General features: G+C 41.3%; 1 protein-coding gene across 1 annotated transcript in view; it reads right to left on the bottom strand.

Moving 5' to 3' along the window:
• DISP1 (dispatched RND transporter family member 1) overlaps nucleotides 1-9,096 on the bottom strand; it is a 200,118-nt gene extending 191,022 nt beyond the window's left edge. The window contains exon 1 of the mRNA XM_074351659.1: nucleotides 9,079-9,096. The gene's annotated coding sequence lies outside the window, so the exon portion shown is untranslated. The remainder of the gene's footprint in view (nucleotides 1-9,078) is intronic.
• Nucleotides 9,097-14,038: the final 4,942 nt, after the last annotated feature.

The raw sequence follows: 14,038 nt of genomic DNA, 5'->3' as shown, positions 1-14,038 counted from the left end.
ATTGGGAATAATCACAGAACATACCTCAAAGGCTGGTTATGAGGTTTAAACTAGTTAATATCTCAAATGCTTAAACATGTTTATCTTATAATAAGTGCTAGCTATTTTTTTTTCTATCATTGGATTGTAATGGTTTATTTGCTTTTTCTGTCTCTTCTTCTGGTCTGGTCTCCTTGAGTGTAGAGTTTTGTTGAGCTCTGAAACCCTAACACTTATGGATGATATACATAGGAGGTCGAGGTAAGCAGTTTGTCCTTGGGGTGACCAGAGGAACAGCAGGATATCTGAACAGTTTTCTGGAGCATGATGATATTGAAGGAAATGAGAATACATTACCCCCAAATCCTTTTGGCCACTTTGCCAAAAGGATTATTTTGAATTGAAGGCAATCAGGAAGAAGCAGATACTAGAAAAGCTCCTTGCTTCCCCCTGATTTGCCTAAATGCAGGATGTAAATTACCCAAGGTGTCCCTCCTTCCTCTCTATCAGGAAAGACAAAAGGAAATCTTGGGAGTCAACTCTAGACTCTTATCAGTCCAAAGATGGCACTAGAGAAATCTACATAACAAATTTTACCAACTAGACTTTTATCTACCATTAATTTCCTCCCATATGTTTACCTTCCCACAGTTTCCTTCCTTAGAAGCCTAAAACCGCTTTCTTTTGTCCTGTTACTTCTCTACAACTTTATTGTTCTTTGCTAAAGATCCTATATAAGCCTGAATTTTAAGCTACCTCCTCTAGTTACTCTTCCCTGAGTTTCTCCCATGAATGTATGAGATATACTTGTTGATACTAACAAACAGAAGTTTGTTAATATTAAGGAGGGGAGGATGGAAGGTGGAGGGGATGAAGCAGGAAACTAAAGCTAGAGTTGTAAAATGCTTTTGTCAAAACTTTCATCAGAACCCAGGTCTCTTCTTTCCCAGTCCAGCTGCGTTTCCACTAGATTGTTCACATTTTAAACATCACTAGTGTTGTCAAAAATGCCGTCTATTTTCCTGTTACTGATGGCAAATTTATTATGAGGGTGAATCAAAGGAAACCATAAACAAAACAAAAAGACAACCTACTGACTAGGAGAAAACATTTGCAAAAGATGAGACAGACAAGGGCTTAATTTCCAGAATATATAAACAGCTCAAACAGCTCATAACAAAAAGGCAAACAACCCAATCCAAAAATGGGCAGAAGACCTAAATAAGCAATTCTCCAGGGAATACATACAAAAGGCCAACAGGCACATGAAAAAATGCTCAGTATCTCTAATTATCAGAGAAATGCAGATCAAAACTACAATGATATATCACCTCACATCAGTCAGAATGGCCATCATTAAGCAGTCCACAAACAATAAATGCTAGAGAGGCTGTGGAGAAAAGGGAACCCTCCTACACTGATGGTGGGAATATAATTTGGTGTAACCACTATGGAAAACAGTATGGAGATTCCTCAAAAAACTAAAGATAGACTTACCTTATGATCCAGCAATCCCATTCCTGAGCTTATATGCAGAGGGGACTCTAATTCGAAAAGATACATGCACCCCAGTGTTCATAGAAGCACTGTTTACAATAGCCAAGACATGGAAACAACCTAAATGTCCATCAACAGATGACCAAGTAGAGCAGCTGTTGGTATATATATACAATGGAATGCTACTCAGCCATAAAAAAGAATAAAATAATGCCATTTGCAGCAACATGGATGGACCTGGAGACCATCATTCTAAGTGAAGCTAGCCAGAAAATGAAAGAAAAATACCATATGATATCACTTATTTGTGGAATAAAAAAAAAAAAGGACACATACACACACAAAAGGACACAAATGAACTTATTTATAAATCAGAAACAGACTCACAGACATAGAAAAGAAACTCATGGTTGGGGTGGGGATGAGTACAAATAAAATGAGAGTTGGAAAATAAATGCCATCTATTTTCCTGTTAATGATGGCAGTTTCATTACGAGAGCAGTCGCTGTGCTTCACTGCAGCTGTTTTCTCCACGTACCTGAAATGCCAATGCCCCAGCTGTCTTGATGGAGAGGCCCAGTTTGCAAGAAAATAAGACAAACTACTTTGCTGCCTTAATTCTAGTGGGAATTTAATTTAATTAGCATCTGATTTACACAATGCATATCTGACAGCTGTGTTTGTGGAGTATCCGTGGAAGCAAGAAATTACCATCCATTGAAATCATCATCAAAGCTTACTTATCTTCCTGCTGCATCTTTCCAGCCTTCAGCTTTGGGGACTTCTGTGTGTTTATTGCACACTTCATGGAGGTTACAGTAAATAATACTCCAGTAAGTGTGCTCGGATTTGCGGAGTGTTTAGTAGAGGCTTGTTTTAGAGACTTAATAGGATGAATCTGAAAATGAGGCTTTGGAGGTTTGATCAAAGGACAGGTGTTTGTTTGTTTGTTTTTTAATGTTGGGTTTTAAGGAATATTAAGGATCTCAAATGAGAGAATCTTACCACCTGGGCCAAGGAGCCATCAGAGCATTGGCATTTGGCACTTGTGCAGTGTGATCTGCTCGTCACTGCTCAAGAAGGGCGTGGGTGGTCTGTGATGGGCTGCTCACTTGGGTCTCTCCTCCAGCCCCTGGAGCTGTCCTGGGGGAACCCAGGGATTGGTTGCAGGATCTTACCCATGCTTATATTCCCCAGTGCCTGGCACGGAATAAATAGTTGTCCAATGAGTGAACAAGTAAATGGAATTATACATAAACTGGAGGCAGAGCTTTTAATAAGCCTCTTCCAGGCACTTACTATTCCCCTGTGTTCAATTTATCCATTATTCGATTTTTTTGGGGGGGGTGGGGTGGGTAGGAAGAGGTAACTAGGTTTTATTTTTAGAGGAGGTACTGGGGATTGAACTCTGGACCTCATGTATGCTAAGCATGCACTCTACCACTTGAGCTATACCCTCCCACCTCGCCCATTGTTTGAAGAATGATTAGCATGAGTTTACGAATCACTACAATACTGGCAGGGAACACATTAGATAAAGGAGGGTCTAATTAAGTACAGAGAGCACATATCTAAATAAGGGTTCAATAGAAGCTTCAAAGAAGACATGGCATTAGAGCCGAATTTTGAATCAAACAAATGTTTTACGGGAGACAATGTTTTGATAACAAAAAATACAAGGTAGGAAGCCCAAAGAGACAAAATTATATTAATAGAGGTAAAAAGGCATGAAATAAGATGTTTTCAAGGAGCAGGGAGCTTGGCTCATAGAGATAGGAAATGTAGAATAAGTTAGGGCTGGACCATGAAAGACCTTGAAGAATTTCTAATTTTATTCTGTCATAACGTGGGACCTTTGAAGATTTTTGCCAAGGAGAGTGACCTGATTAGATTCACAGTTTAGAAGAAAAACCTCTGGCATCATGGTAAAGAATGGACAAGCAGAGAGAACGAGACTGACTTTTCATGCTCTCACGAGTTAGATTTTCAGTGTTCCCACCATTGAAGCAACAATCCAGAAATCCGTCCATCAGTAAATCCTGGAAGCAGGGTTCCTGACATGGAAATGAGTTTCAGAGATAACACTAAAGATGAATGGTCAGGATTTGGCAATGGGTCGATTGACAGCTGAGAGTCAAATTTGCCCCTGAAATACCAAAAGTTTCCAGCTGGGCTGATGGCAAAAACGGCGATGCCAATTAGGAGGAGAGAAAAATCCAAAGAAGATACTGGTAAAAATAAAACATGTTTCCCACTTTAGCATGCCGTTCATACACCTGACACGTGCCCATTTTCTTGGTGCCATTCCAGCTTGATGGAATAAGAATATTAGAGTTAAAAGACACTTTACAGATTATCTAGTTTAGTGTTTCTCAAAGTAAGATCCTCAGATTGCAGCTGATTAGAATGCCCCAGGCACAAGTGAGTTCACAAGCAAATACCTTGTGAAATATTGTATACTCCGTCTGCCTTTTGGAGCTTAACAATACACAGTAACATACTAAACACCATGAAAAGCCACTTTCTGCAGCAAAGAAATTTTCTCCATTTTGTTAAGTTTCTCAGACCTTTTTTTTAATAAAGTTTATTAATAGTCAGAAGAATATTTTTTCTCCAAAAGCTAGTTTAGTCCAAACTCCTCATTTCATTGATTAGAAAACCAGGCCCAGAGATTCCAAATGACTTTTCCAAGTTATACAACTTTCTAGTAGCAGAACCAAAACTAGAATCTAATTTTTACAACTTCTTATCCAGGCCTCTTTCCACCTCTAATTAGGCTTCTAATTAATACGAACGTGATTTGTGTATCTTTCCTAAACTACAATCAGCCAGAGGGTTTAAGACTCCATCCATCCTGCCCTCTCCTCTCAGATCTCCTCCCACCTCAGGCAGGAGGCTCCTTAATTCACCCTCAAGGGCTGGTATGAGTCTGCCTCCAATTCCAGCGTATGGGTTTTCCTCCCACACTAAGCAATTCTCCGACACCAGCTCTGTGTCCTACAATTCAACTCAGTTCTGACACTGGTAGATACCAGGAGACAGCATCAGATCCCACAGCATAAGGACTGAGTCCTACAAGACTGCCCGCCCCCTTCTGCCGCTTGTCACCTGTGCTGCTAACTGGCTCCAGGTGGGAGGTTCCAATGAGCTCCTCCTTGGGTTCCAGTAATTTGGTAGAGCGGATCACAGAACTTAGAGAAATATTTTTACTTATCAGATTGCTGGGTTAGTATAGCTCGGGAACAGGCACAGGGCTGGGCATGGGGAAGGGCGTGCAGCTCCATGCTCGCTGAGTTTGTTGCTCTCCCCACATCTCCACATGTCCACCAGTGCGGAAGCTCTCTGAACCCTATAGTTCAGGGGTTTTTCGGGAAGCTTCATTACATAGGTATGAGTAATTAAATCATTGGGCTTTGTTGACTGAACTCAAGCTCCAGCCCCTCTCCCCTCCCTGGAGGTCTCGGGTTGGGTATGGAAGCAAAGGGGTTTGTGGTGGGGCTGAAAATTCCAACCCTCTAATCACATGATTGGTCCTTCTGGGAATCAGTCCCCAAACTTAGATGGGTCCAGAAGTCATCTTAGCAACATAACACAATTTTTTTTTTAATTCCTTTATCCCCTCTCATGGTAGGAAATTCCAAGGGTTTTAGGAGGCCAGTAGGCTGGAAACTGGCTGGATTTGATGCTGCAGTCTTTTTTTATTTTTTGTTTGTTTTTGAAGGGGAGATAATCAGGTTTATTTATTTATTTTTATTTTTTATTTATTTTCTTTTATAAATGGAGGTACAGGGGATTAAACCCAGGACCTCGTGCATGCTAAGCACACACTCTACTACTGAGCTATAACTACCCCCAACTGCAGTCTTGAGGCAGAATTTCTTCCTCTTTATTGAAACTCAGTTTTTTCTCTTAATTCTTTCACCATTTTCCCCCTCTTTTGCCTAAAAAGCTGACTACTGTGTTTGCTAGCTCTTGGCAAACCTGCACAAGGTGCCTGAGAATAAAAATGTTGAAAGGTGTGGTTGGCTTCATTTTGCTTTAAGTATAAGAATTAATTGTATCTTGTGGTTGGAGGTGGTGCAATTTGGCAGAGGATGGAAACTTTTATGAGATAATTGAAGGGCCTCGTCACCAACAAGCCTGCAAAGATGAAAAAGACCCAAACGATTCTGGGCAGGCTGTTCATCCAGGGAAAGACTTTCATACGATTTTTGGAGATACGGAGATAAAGGGTAGGTGCCTGTGTGCATTTGCCAAAGAGCTTCTCTGATCACTTCACACCTCTTGAATTTCCACTCCTAAGGTTAAGGTTTAGGTGACTCCATCATTAGAAAAGAAAAACCATAAAATTAACTTTAATTTGCCTACGTTGCACACAATGAAGTATGGTGGTAATAACCTAAAACATCAAGAATCAGAGAAATCATTCATTTAAATTTAGTTTATTCACTTAACTAAATCAAACTTTCGCTACATCATTTGTTTAATTGGGGATATTTTGGGCTGGCAAGAATCTAGGGTTTAAATACCACTGGAAAGGGAAGTCATTTAGCCCTTCCCCGTATATGATTGGATCTTGGGGGACGTGGCTGCCCCAGGTCGGGGGACGGGATGAACAGTGCGCTTGCAGGTGCTGAGCTGTTCCGGAGGGTCGGGATCCAGGACACCGCAAGGCTTGGGAGTGGCCTGATCACGACGGCAGAATGTTGAGGGACAGGGCCTAATCCACACATTATTTACCCTGAAGGCAGAGCTGGAGGACACTGGACCGCATGGCCAAGGATGGGGAAGGGCAGGCAGGCTGGCTGGGGTGTCCTCTAAGAAGAGACACTTGAGAGCTATGGTGATGTAAGAGAAGCCAGGTGCCATGTCAGGCAGCAAGTCCTAAGGGGACTGATTCACAGGTTAGTAGCTGCTGCCTCAGGGTGGTTTTCCGGGCGTGGTTCCTCTCCACATTGAGGACTGTGCTGGTTGGGGCCGGAGGGCCCCGGCTGCCCAAGGCCGGCTGAAGGGATGTGTGTGTGCTGTGCAGATGGTCCTGGGTATTTTCTGGAGCAAGAGGAAATATGACCCAGCCCAGGACAAGTACTGGGCCAGGACCAGGTTCAGAGGATTAGGGGCGCTATGGTTGGCTTTTGAGGGGAAATAGGCCTGTCGGAAGTCAACCGTTCCTCGCTGGCTATTCAAAGAAGACCTTAGTTCTTTACCAAATGGACCTCTCCACAGGCTGCAAGATTCTCACAACATGACAGCTGCCCCCTGCCCCATCTCCCAGCGAGTGATCCAAGAGAAAGAGAGAGACCAAAACAGAAGCCATAGTGTCTCTTATGACAATCTGAGAAGTGTCATACATAGCTGCTGCTGCTTTTTTTTCTTCTACTCTCCTTTTGGGGTGGGAAGTAATTAGGTTTATATATTTATTTTAATGGAGGTACTGGGGATTGAACCCAGCACCCTGTGCATGCTAAGCATGGGCTCTGCCACTGAGCTATATGCTCCACCCACATTGCTTCTGATATATTCCACTGGTCACAGAGACAGCCCTGGTTCAGTATGGGAGGGGCTACATGAAGTGTGAATACCAGGAGGTAAAGATTATTGGGGACCATTTGAGAAATTGGCCACACAAAGACTGGATTTTTTTTTTTTTTGAGTATAGAAAAGGAGTTTATTAGGTACACTGCCATAGACAACAGTGGGTCACACAGACAAGAGATGCCTGGGTGTACGAGAATGAATGTTCTAATAATTTAGCTGTGGTGAACTTAAGGCCAACAGGAGTGCAGGGATTTGTGAGAGGGGGAGGGTATAGCTCAGTGGTAGAGCACATGCTTAGCATGCATGAGGTCCTGAGTTCAATCCCCAGTACCTCCATTAAAAAAAGAAAAAAAAAAAAAGAATAGGTGAGAAAGCTCAATATGTGTTTGATGGAAGTTCCAGAAGAAGTGACTAGAAATAATGGGGGAGGTAATGTTTGAAGGGAGAATGGCTATGAATTTTCCATATTTGAAGAAACACGCAAATCCTCAAATACGAGAAACATGAAGAATATACTAAGGTGGCTAAAAAATAAAATTAAACATAGATCATAGAAATTTTGGAAAATCTTAACGTTTACAATAGAAACAGATTAGGGTAAAAAGGCTGACTTCAAATCAGCAACAACCAAGACCAGAAGACAACTGATTACTGCCATAAAGAATTCCATGTCTGGCTAAACAATTATGGAAAGTAAAATAATGAAATTTTACAACCTGTAAAAACTGAATTGACCGTTCCTGCATCTTCACTGAATGATGAATAAGACTGTATGTCAACTGGAAGGAAACTGAACCAAGACGTAAGAGTGAGATGCGAGAAACAAATGTAAACAAACTAGTAAACAAAGTGAGAAATCTTAATAGTGACTCTTAAAAACACTATTTTGGTAAGGCACAGTATAAAAACAAAGAAGTATTAAGTATCAGACAACAATAAGAAACATATGAGGATTAGTCCTCTTTAAGCATTGATTCGAAGTAGGTTGGATAGGGAAAGTTAAGCAAACATGTTGACAATTTAAAGGTAACTAGAAAATGAACTTATTTACAAAACAGAAACAGACTCACAGACATAGAAAAAAAACTTATGGTTACCAGCAGAGAAAGGGGGTGGAAAGGGATAAATTGGGGTTGAGATTTGCAGATACTAGCTACTATGTATAAAATCGATATACAAGTTTCTTCTGTATAGCACAGGGAACTATATTCAATATCTTGTAGTAACCTATAATGAAAAAAGAATTTGAAAATGAATATATATGTATGACTAAAACATTATGCTGTACACCAGAAATTGACACAACATTGTAAACTGACTATATTTCAATTAAAAAAAGATATGTAAAGGTAACTAGAAAAATAATGGAATTAGAATGTATAGCTTCAAAACTAGTAGAAGGAAAAAAAAGGAAAATAAACAATCCAATAGAAAGCAGGAAAGAGGGGAGAAAGAGAGCAAAGGAAAAGCATGATTAATGAAAACACCAATAAAATATTAGAAAAATTCCAAATAAGTCAGTAATCATAATACATATAAATGAATGATCAGCCATCTATCTATGAAGTCTAGTAGACTGAATTCTAAAAAGATTTTACGGGCAAGAGAAACATGATTGAATACACACATACATATATATTCATACATATATATGTTTATGTATGTATAAATAAGTCACCAAATATTGGTATAATGCTGAGTATACACCATTGTCAAAGGTCAGTGTTGCAAAAAAACCTGTCAAGGGTTAAATTTGTTATCCAAGATGGTGTGAGATCTTCCCAGCCCAGGGTTCCCTGAGAAGTCTTAAAGGACACCTGCGGTTTTCCCTGACTTAGTGGCTGGTGTGTCACAGAAGAGCCTGGGTAAGAAGCAGGAAGACTTGTTACCACTTATTTCTGATGCCAAAGAGCAGCAAAAAAATAACCATTTTAACTTGATGTTTAAAATATGCTGAGCCTAATACTATTTGCAAAAATGGATATTGTCAGTGCCACGAGAAATAAAACATATTCTATAATAACAATCAGAAGAAAATAAAAACATTTTCAAAAAACAACTCACCTACAGCGTTCCTCTGCTTTTTCTTACATTGTGTTAAAGCAGTTAATGTTTGGTTTTGAAAGGAGTGCAAAATTTGGTGCTAGAAGTTGTTCAGCAGGTGATAAATGAGTAAAACTAGCCCCTGACTGTGCTGACGTGGAAATGTTCTCTTGCATGTGTCTTAACAGGGTGGGACATATTTGAGTTGTGGGAAGGTCAGTTATATTTACACATTTGGCAGTAGCTAAACCCAGTGGCCTTCAAATTGTCTTCAAGTTAGAATTGTCTGGGCGTCCTTCTAAAAAATTCCAAGGCCAGGACACACCCAAGACCCACAATCTCTAGGGGTGGGACAAGGCCATCAGTTATTTTGAGGCTGTCTGGGGGATCATAATGTGCCAGCCAGTTTGGGGACCAGCGCCCTAAGGAGAGCAGGAAGAAACGTAACTTCTAAATGGAACAGACTTGTGCCTTAGTGATGTGGTGCACTGCAGAAAGCCCCCACAGCAGGCTCGTACCAAGGGGTCTTGTTTATTTTGGGGGGGGAGGTGTTTTCTAAGCCCTCCTCCTTGCCTCGCCCCAAGTGGAAAAGCTTAAACATCAAAAGTTCAAGAATAAGGCCTGTCTCACAGACTCATAGACATAGAATACAAACTTGTGGTTGCCAAGGGGGCGAGGGATGGGAAGGGACAGACTGGGATTTTTAAATATAGAATAGATACACAAGATTATACTGTATAGCACAGGGGAATATATACAAGATCTTGTGGTAGCTCATAGCAAAAAACAAATGTGACAATGAATATATGTATGTTCATGTATAACTGAAAAATTGTGCTCTACACTGGAATTTGACACAACATTGTAAAATGACTATTACTCAATAAAAAAATATTAAAAAAAAAAAAAAAAGAATAAGGCCTGTCTCATTATAGTCAGTTTATTCCTCTCCAGACCATCTCCCAACTCATATGTTTTCAAACCAAATGAAGTACTACATCCCTCATACATCTGGCTCACCCCTGTTCTATTACAATGATATCTGTTGGCTCTCTGAAGAAACCAGTAGTTTCTGTTTTAGTAGTGTTGTGCATTAAATAGACATATTCATCTTTAAATTCAGAGGGCTCAGAGCAGTGGAGCAAGCGAGCGATGCAGAGAGATGGAGCTTATGGTGGATTTAGTGAATGTTTTACTGCCACCTAATGAACATTTTAGGAACTGCTAAACAAAATTCATCTTTGTACTCAACAATGTTAAACAAAAGGGGCTCAATACTGAACACTGGAATCTACTTACTTTTATTTACAAAAATTTGGGGAGCATTGCCAACTTCACACCAAGCCCTTAGACATGGGTGTTTTGTAGGTGATATTTCAGAGGGCCAAATATTCCCTATAAATGCTTTTTTACCTGTTTAATTCTTATGAGAACCTTTACTTTTTTCTTAAAAACCCCAAATCTAGTTTATCAAGGATTTTGCCCAAGAATATAATGTAATTAACACACCCTATAATCTCCCTGACGTTTCAATATTGGAGAACTCCAGGGCTCAGTTATTGGACTCTCCTGTTTTTTTATCTATTCCTTGTTGGCCCCATTGAGACAGGAAGGGGGCAGGGCGCCACCACTAAAAGAATGACACAGCAATTAGCTCCAAGATGGGGGAAGAGTCAACTCCCAGTAGACCTTGAGACACAAAATGGTGGGAGATTTGACTTCCAGTGGACCTTGAGCTTCATTATACACATTGTAATATATCATCATGCGAAAAGGCACTCCTACAGTTGCCATGATAGTTCCGAGGATGACCATAAAATGTCAAAAAGAGGGCAGTGGCCCAGTTCCTGGGAGTCCCTGCTCCTTCCAAAAGGTAGTTGGAATAATCCTCCTGCTCACTAGCATATGAAATTACTAAGCCCATAAAAACGAACAACCCCACGGGGAGTGGTCCCTCTCTTGCCTCCAGAGACAGCCTGCACTCTATGGAGTGTGTATCTGGTTTTACTTTACTCCTCGCCACCCTCCACCCAGCCACGGCCTCTCTTGCCTTCTGAGATGGCCTGCACCCTCTCTATGGAGTGTGCATCTCTCTGAGTATTTACTCAACAACAGTTCACTCTTAAATTCCTCCCTGCGCAAAGCCAAGGACCCTCACTTGATGGGGCACATCCCAGGGACTCGCTTGGGACCTGGGACATGGTCATCCCTTGATGCCCCATATTTTCCTGTATCATTGTGGCTTTAAATCCTATCTTTAAATACAACATTCTTTTCTCCCTGAATCTCAGATTCATAGATCCTACTGTTTACTTGCCATCTCTTCTTAGAGGTCTACACCTCAGTCTTAAGATGTCTAAATCTTCTGCTCATACTTTCAGTGCACCCTCTTCCATCCTGAAACTCTCCCACCCACCCCCTCCTCACACACTCACAGCTACTGCTCTGGCAGTCTTCTCATTTCAATAAGTGGCAGTAAATGCCAGATCCACAGACCATGAACTTTGGAGACATTCTTGATTCTTCTCCTTTCATCATACCTCACCTTAAATCCATCAGGAAGTTCTCTGGGATATTTCCTGAATCTTAATACCACCACCCCACTGCCACCACCCTGGTCTAAGCCATCATCTCTCACCTAGATCATTGCAGTGGCCTCCCAATTGGCCTCCTACAGTCTATACTCAAAAAGCAGTCAGCTTTGTTAAATCCTGAATCAGGTCATGCCACTCCTCTGCTTAAAACTCTCAGTTTTCCCATCTCACCCAGAGTAAAAGCTGAAGTTCTTACAATGGCCTGCAAGGTTGGAGATGTGGCCCCAATACTTTTCTGGGCTCATTTTGTACTAATCTTCCCCTCACTTGTCCCATTTCAGCCCCACTGGCCGCTCCCTGGCCACCCAGGCTGTCTCCCTGGCAGGGACCTTGTGCTGGCTCTTTTAGTCCCTTCCCCCCTTAGACTTTGTTCCATCACTTCTTTCAGGTCTTTGACTCAAAAGTCCGCACAGAGCTCCTGTCTTTCAAGGCAACTACTCATTTCCCTCACCACCCTGCCTCCACCACTAGCATCTTGCCTCATTCTGTTTTGTTTTGTCTCCTTGGCACTTTTCAACACTGAACATAATCTCTGTTGCATTTATCTTGTTTGTCTCCCTCTTCCCTTCCCTCTCTGCCCCACCGTCCAGCCAGGGCGGAAGGGTTTCACCTGCGTACTCCCGGCTTTATCTACTGCCCCTGCCACACCCAGCATGGCTGGAACTCAGTACTTGTTTAATAAATGAATCATATGTTGAGTTCACTTTAATGGTTGCGGGAAAGCACCACACAATAGATTGGGAAAATAAAGATAGAACAGCCTTATAATTGTCTTTATTTCCTGATATTAAAACAGCTGCCTTAAAAAAAAAAACCCTAAACAGCTACCTTTTAATACTTTTTTCATTACATTTACACACTAATGATTTCATTTTAATTAACTCCTTCACTGAAGCACAGCATCGTCAGCTGTATCAACAAAATAACACTATCTTGGCATTTAAATTCAGGGAGGTATATATAATACCTCAAATGTCCTAGAGTTCTTTCAGTTTTCATGGTTCAAAAAGAAGTTTTCAAATGAACCAGGTTCAAGTGCAGCGAAGACTGGGCACTGGGTGACTCGTCAGCCCGGGTCACCTGGGCCCGCGGCCGCTTCCCCGCTTCCCCTGAGGTCGAGCCTCTGGTAAAAGCCCCACCTCACAGGGCGGTATTCACTACCAGTTTCTCCTCACATTTCTCCTGAGGAGGTGGGCCCGCCCCAATCAGTGACTCACCCTAGTTGGGGGCAGGCAGGCAGAGTGAGGGATTCTGAGGAGGGAAAGTGAAATATGAGTAACACACACACATGTATAAACAAACCACTGCTTCCCCTGGAGAAGCACTGACAGAACGTCATCTGAATTTTTCTGTCTTTATTTTCAGTATTAGAGCATGTACATGGGACCAATCAGCACAGGCAACAGTGACTGCTGACACACCTGTTCCGTTGGCGTGTTCCTCAGCTTTTTCTACATCATAGTAGATGATGGAGGAAATACATTGTTTGGAATTCTGGAGGTGAGCAGCCTGGAAGCTCCAGTTATTGGAGGCCCTGCCCAACCAGCCCCAGAAGGCTGAGATCAGTAGCTTGAGGCAAACAACTTGAGAAGCTCTAGACAGTATCAAGACAGTGGGCGATCTAGCGTTTTCTCTGGGAAGCACTCTAGGAAGGAGCTGTGAGCGCACACCTACCTTGAGCACTACATTGGCATCAGATACACTGAATTGCTTGAGTGATAGCTCTGATCTTTCGGACAAGTAGAGTCAAATATGGTTTTCTGTTCTGCAATTTACAGTCTCCCCCCTCCCCAGATTAACTATTTTAAATCCCTTTAGTTTACTATTAGAATGTTTTTTAAAATAAAAATGTAAATTCTAAGCAAACTACTCAAATACTGTTTTCAGACACAAAATTACAGCAAACCAAATGATTCAAGTTTATCTTTCATGCACATAGTAAGAAAAAATGTCCTATTTTCTAAAGATGATTATCTAAAAAATAAGGAAATATTTCTGAATATGATTTGAGTACATTTATATAGGACTGAAAATGCCGCCTCAAGTTGCCAAAGTACAAAGCGCTCTGCGGAGTGTCTCACGGCGACCGTACGAGCACCACCACACACAACGCTGCATCATGCAGAGTAACAGGAGGAATAAGCTCCATGCAGGCTGACTGAAACCCTACTTTGGGATTGAAAGATGGTAAGTATCAAGAAAGCATAAAATAGAAACCAAACAGGTCAAGGAGTGTTGAGTTTTTAATGAATTCATGTTGCATAAAACAACTGATGCGCACGCACCTATTTTAAAATGTAACTGTGAAGAATTATGATTTTACATTGTATTACTTTTGTTGCTGGCTTAGTAAGTGTAAAAATATTTATTGAAAAACATAAAAATTC

Source organism: Camelus bactrianus, chromosome 23, assembly GCF_048773025.1.
Source record: "Camelus bactrianus isolate YW-2024 breed Bactrian camel chromosome 23, ASM4877302v1, whole genome shotgun sequence".
Taxonomy (NCBI): Eukaryota; Metazoa; Chordata; class Mammalia; order Artiodactyla; family Camelidae; genus Camelus; species Camelus bactrianus.
This window is presented reverse-complemented; position numbering and strand designations above follow the sequence as displayed.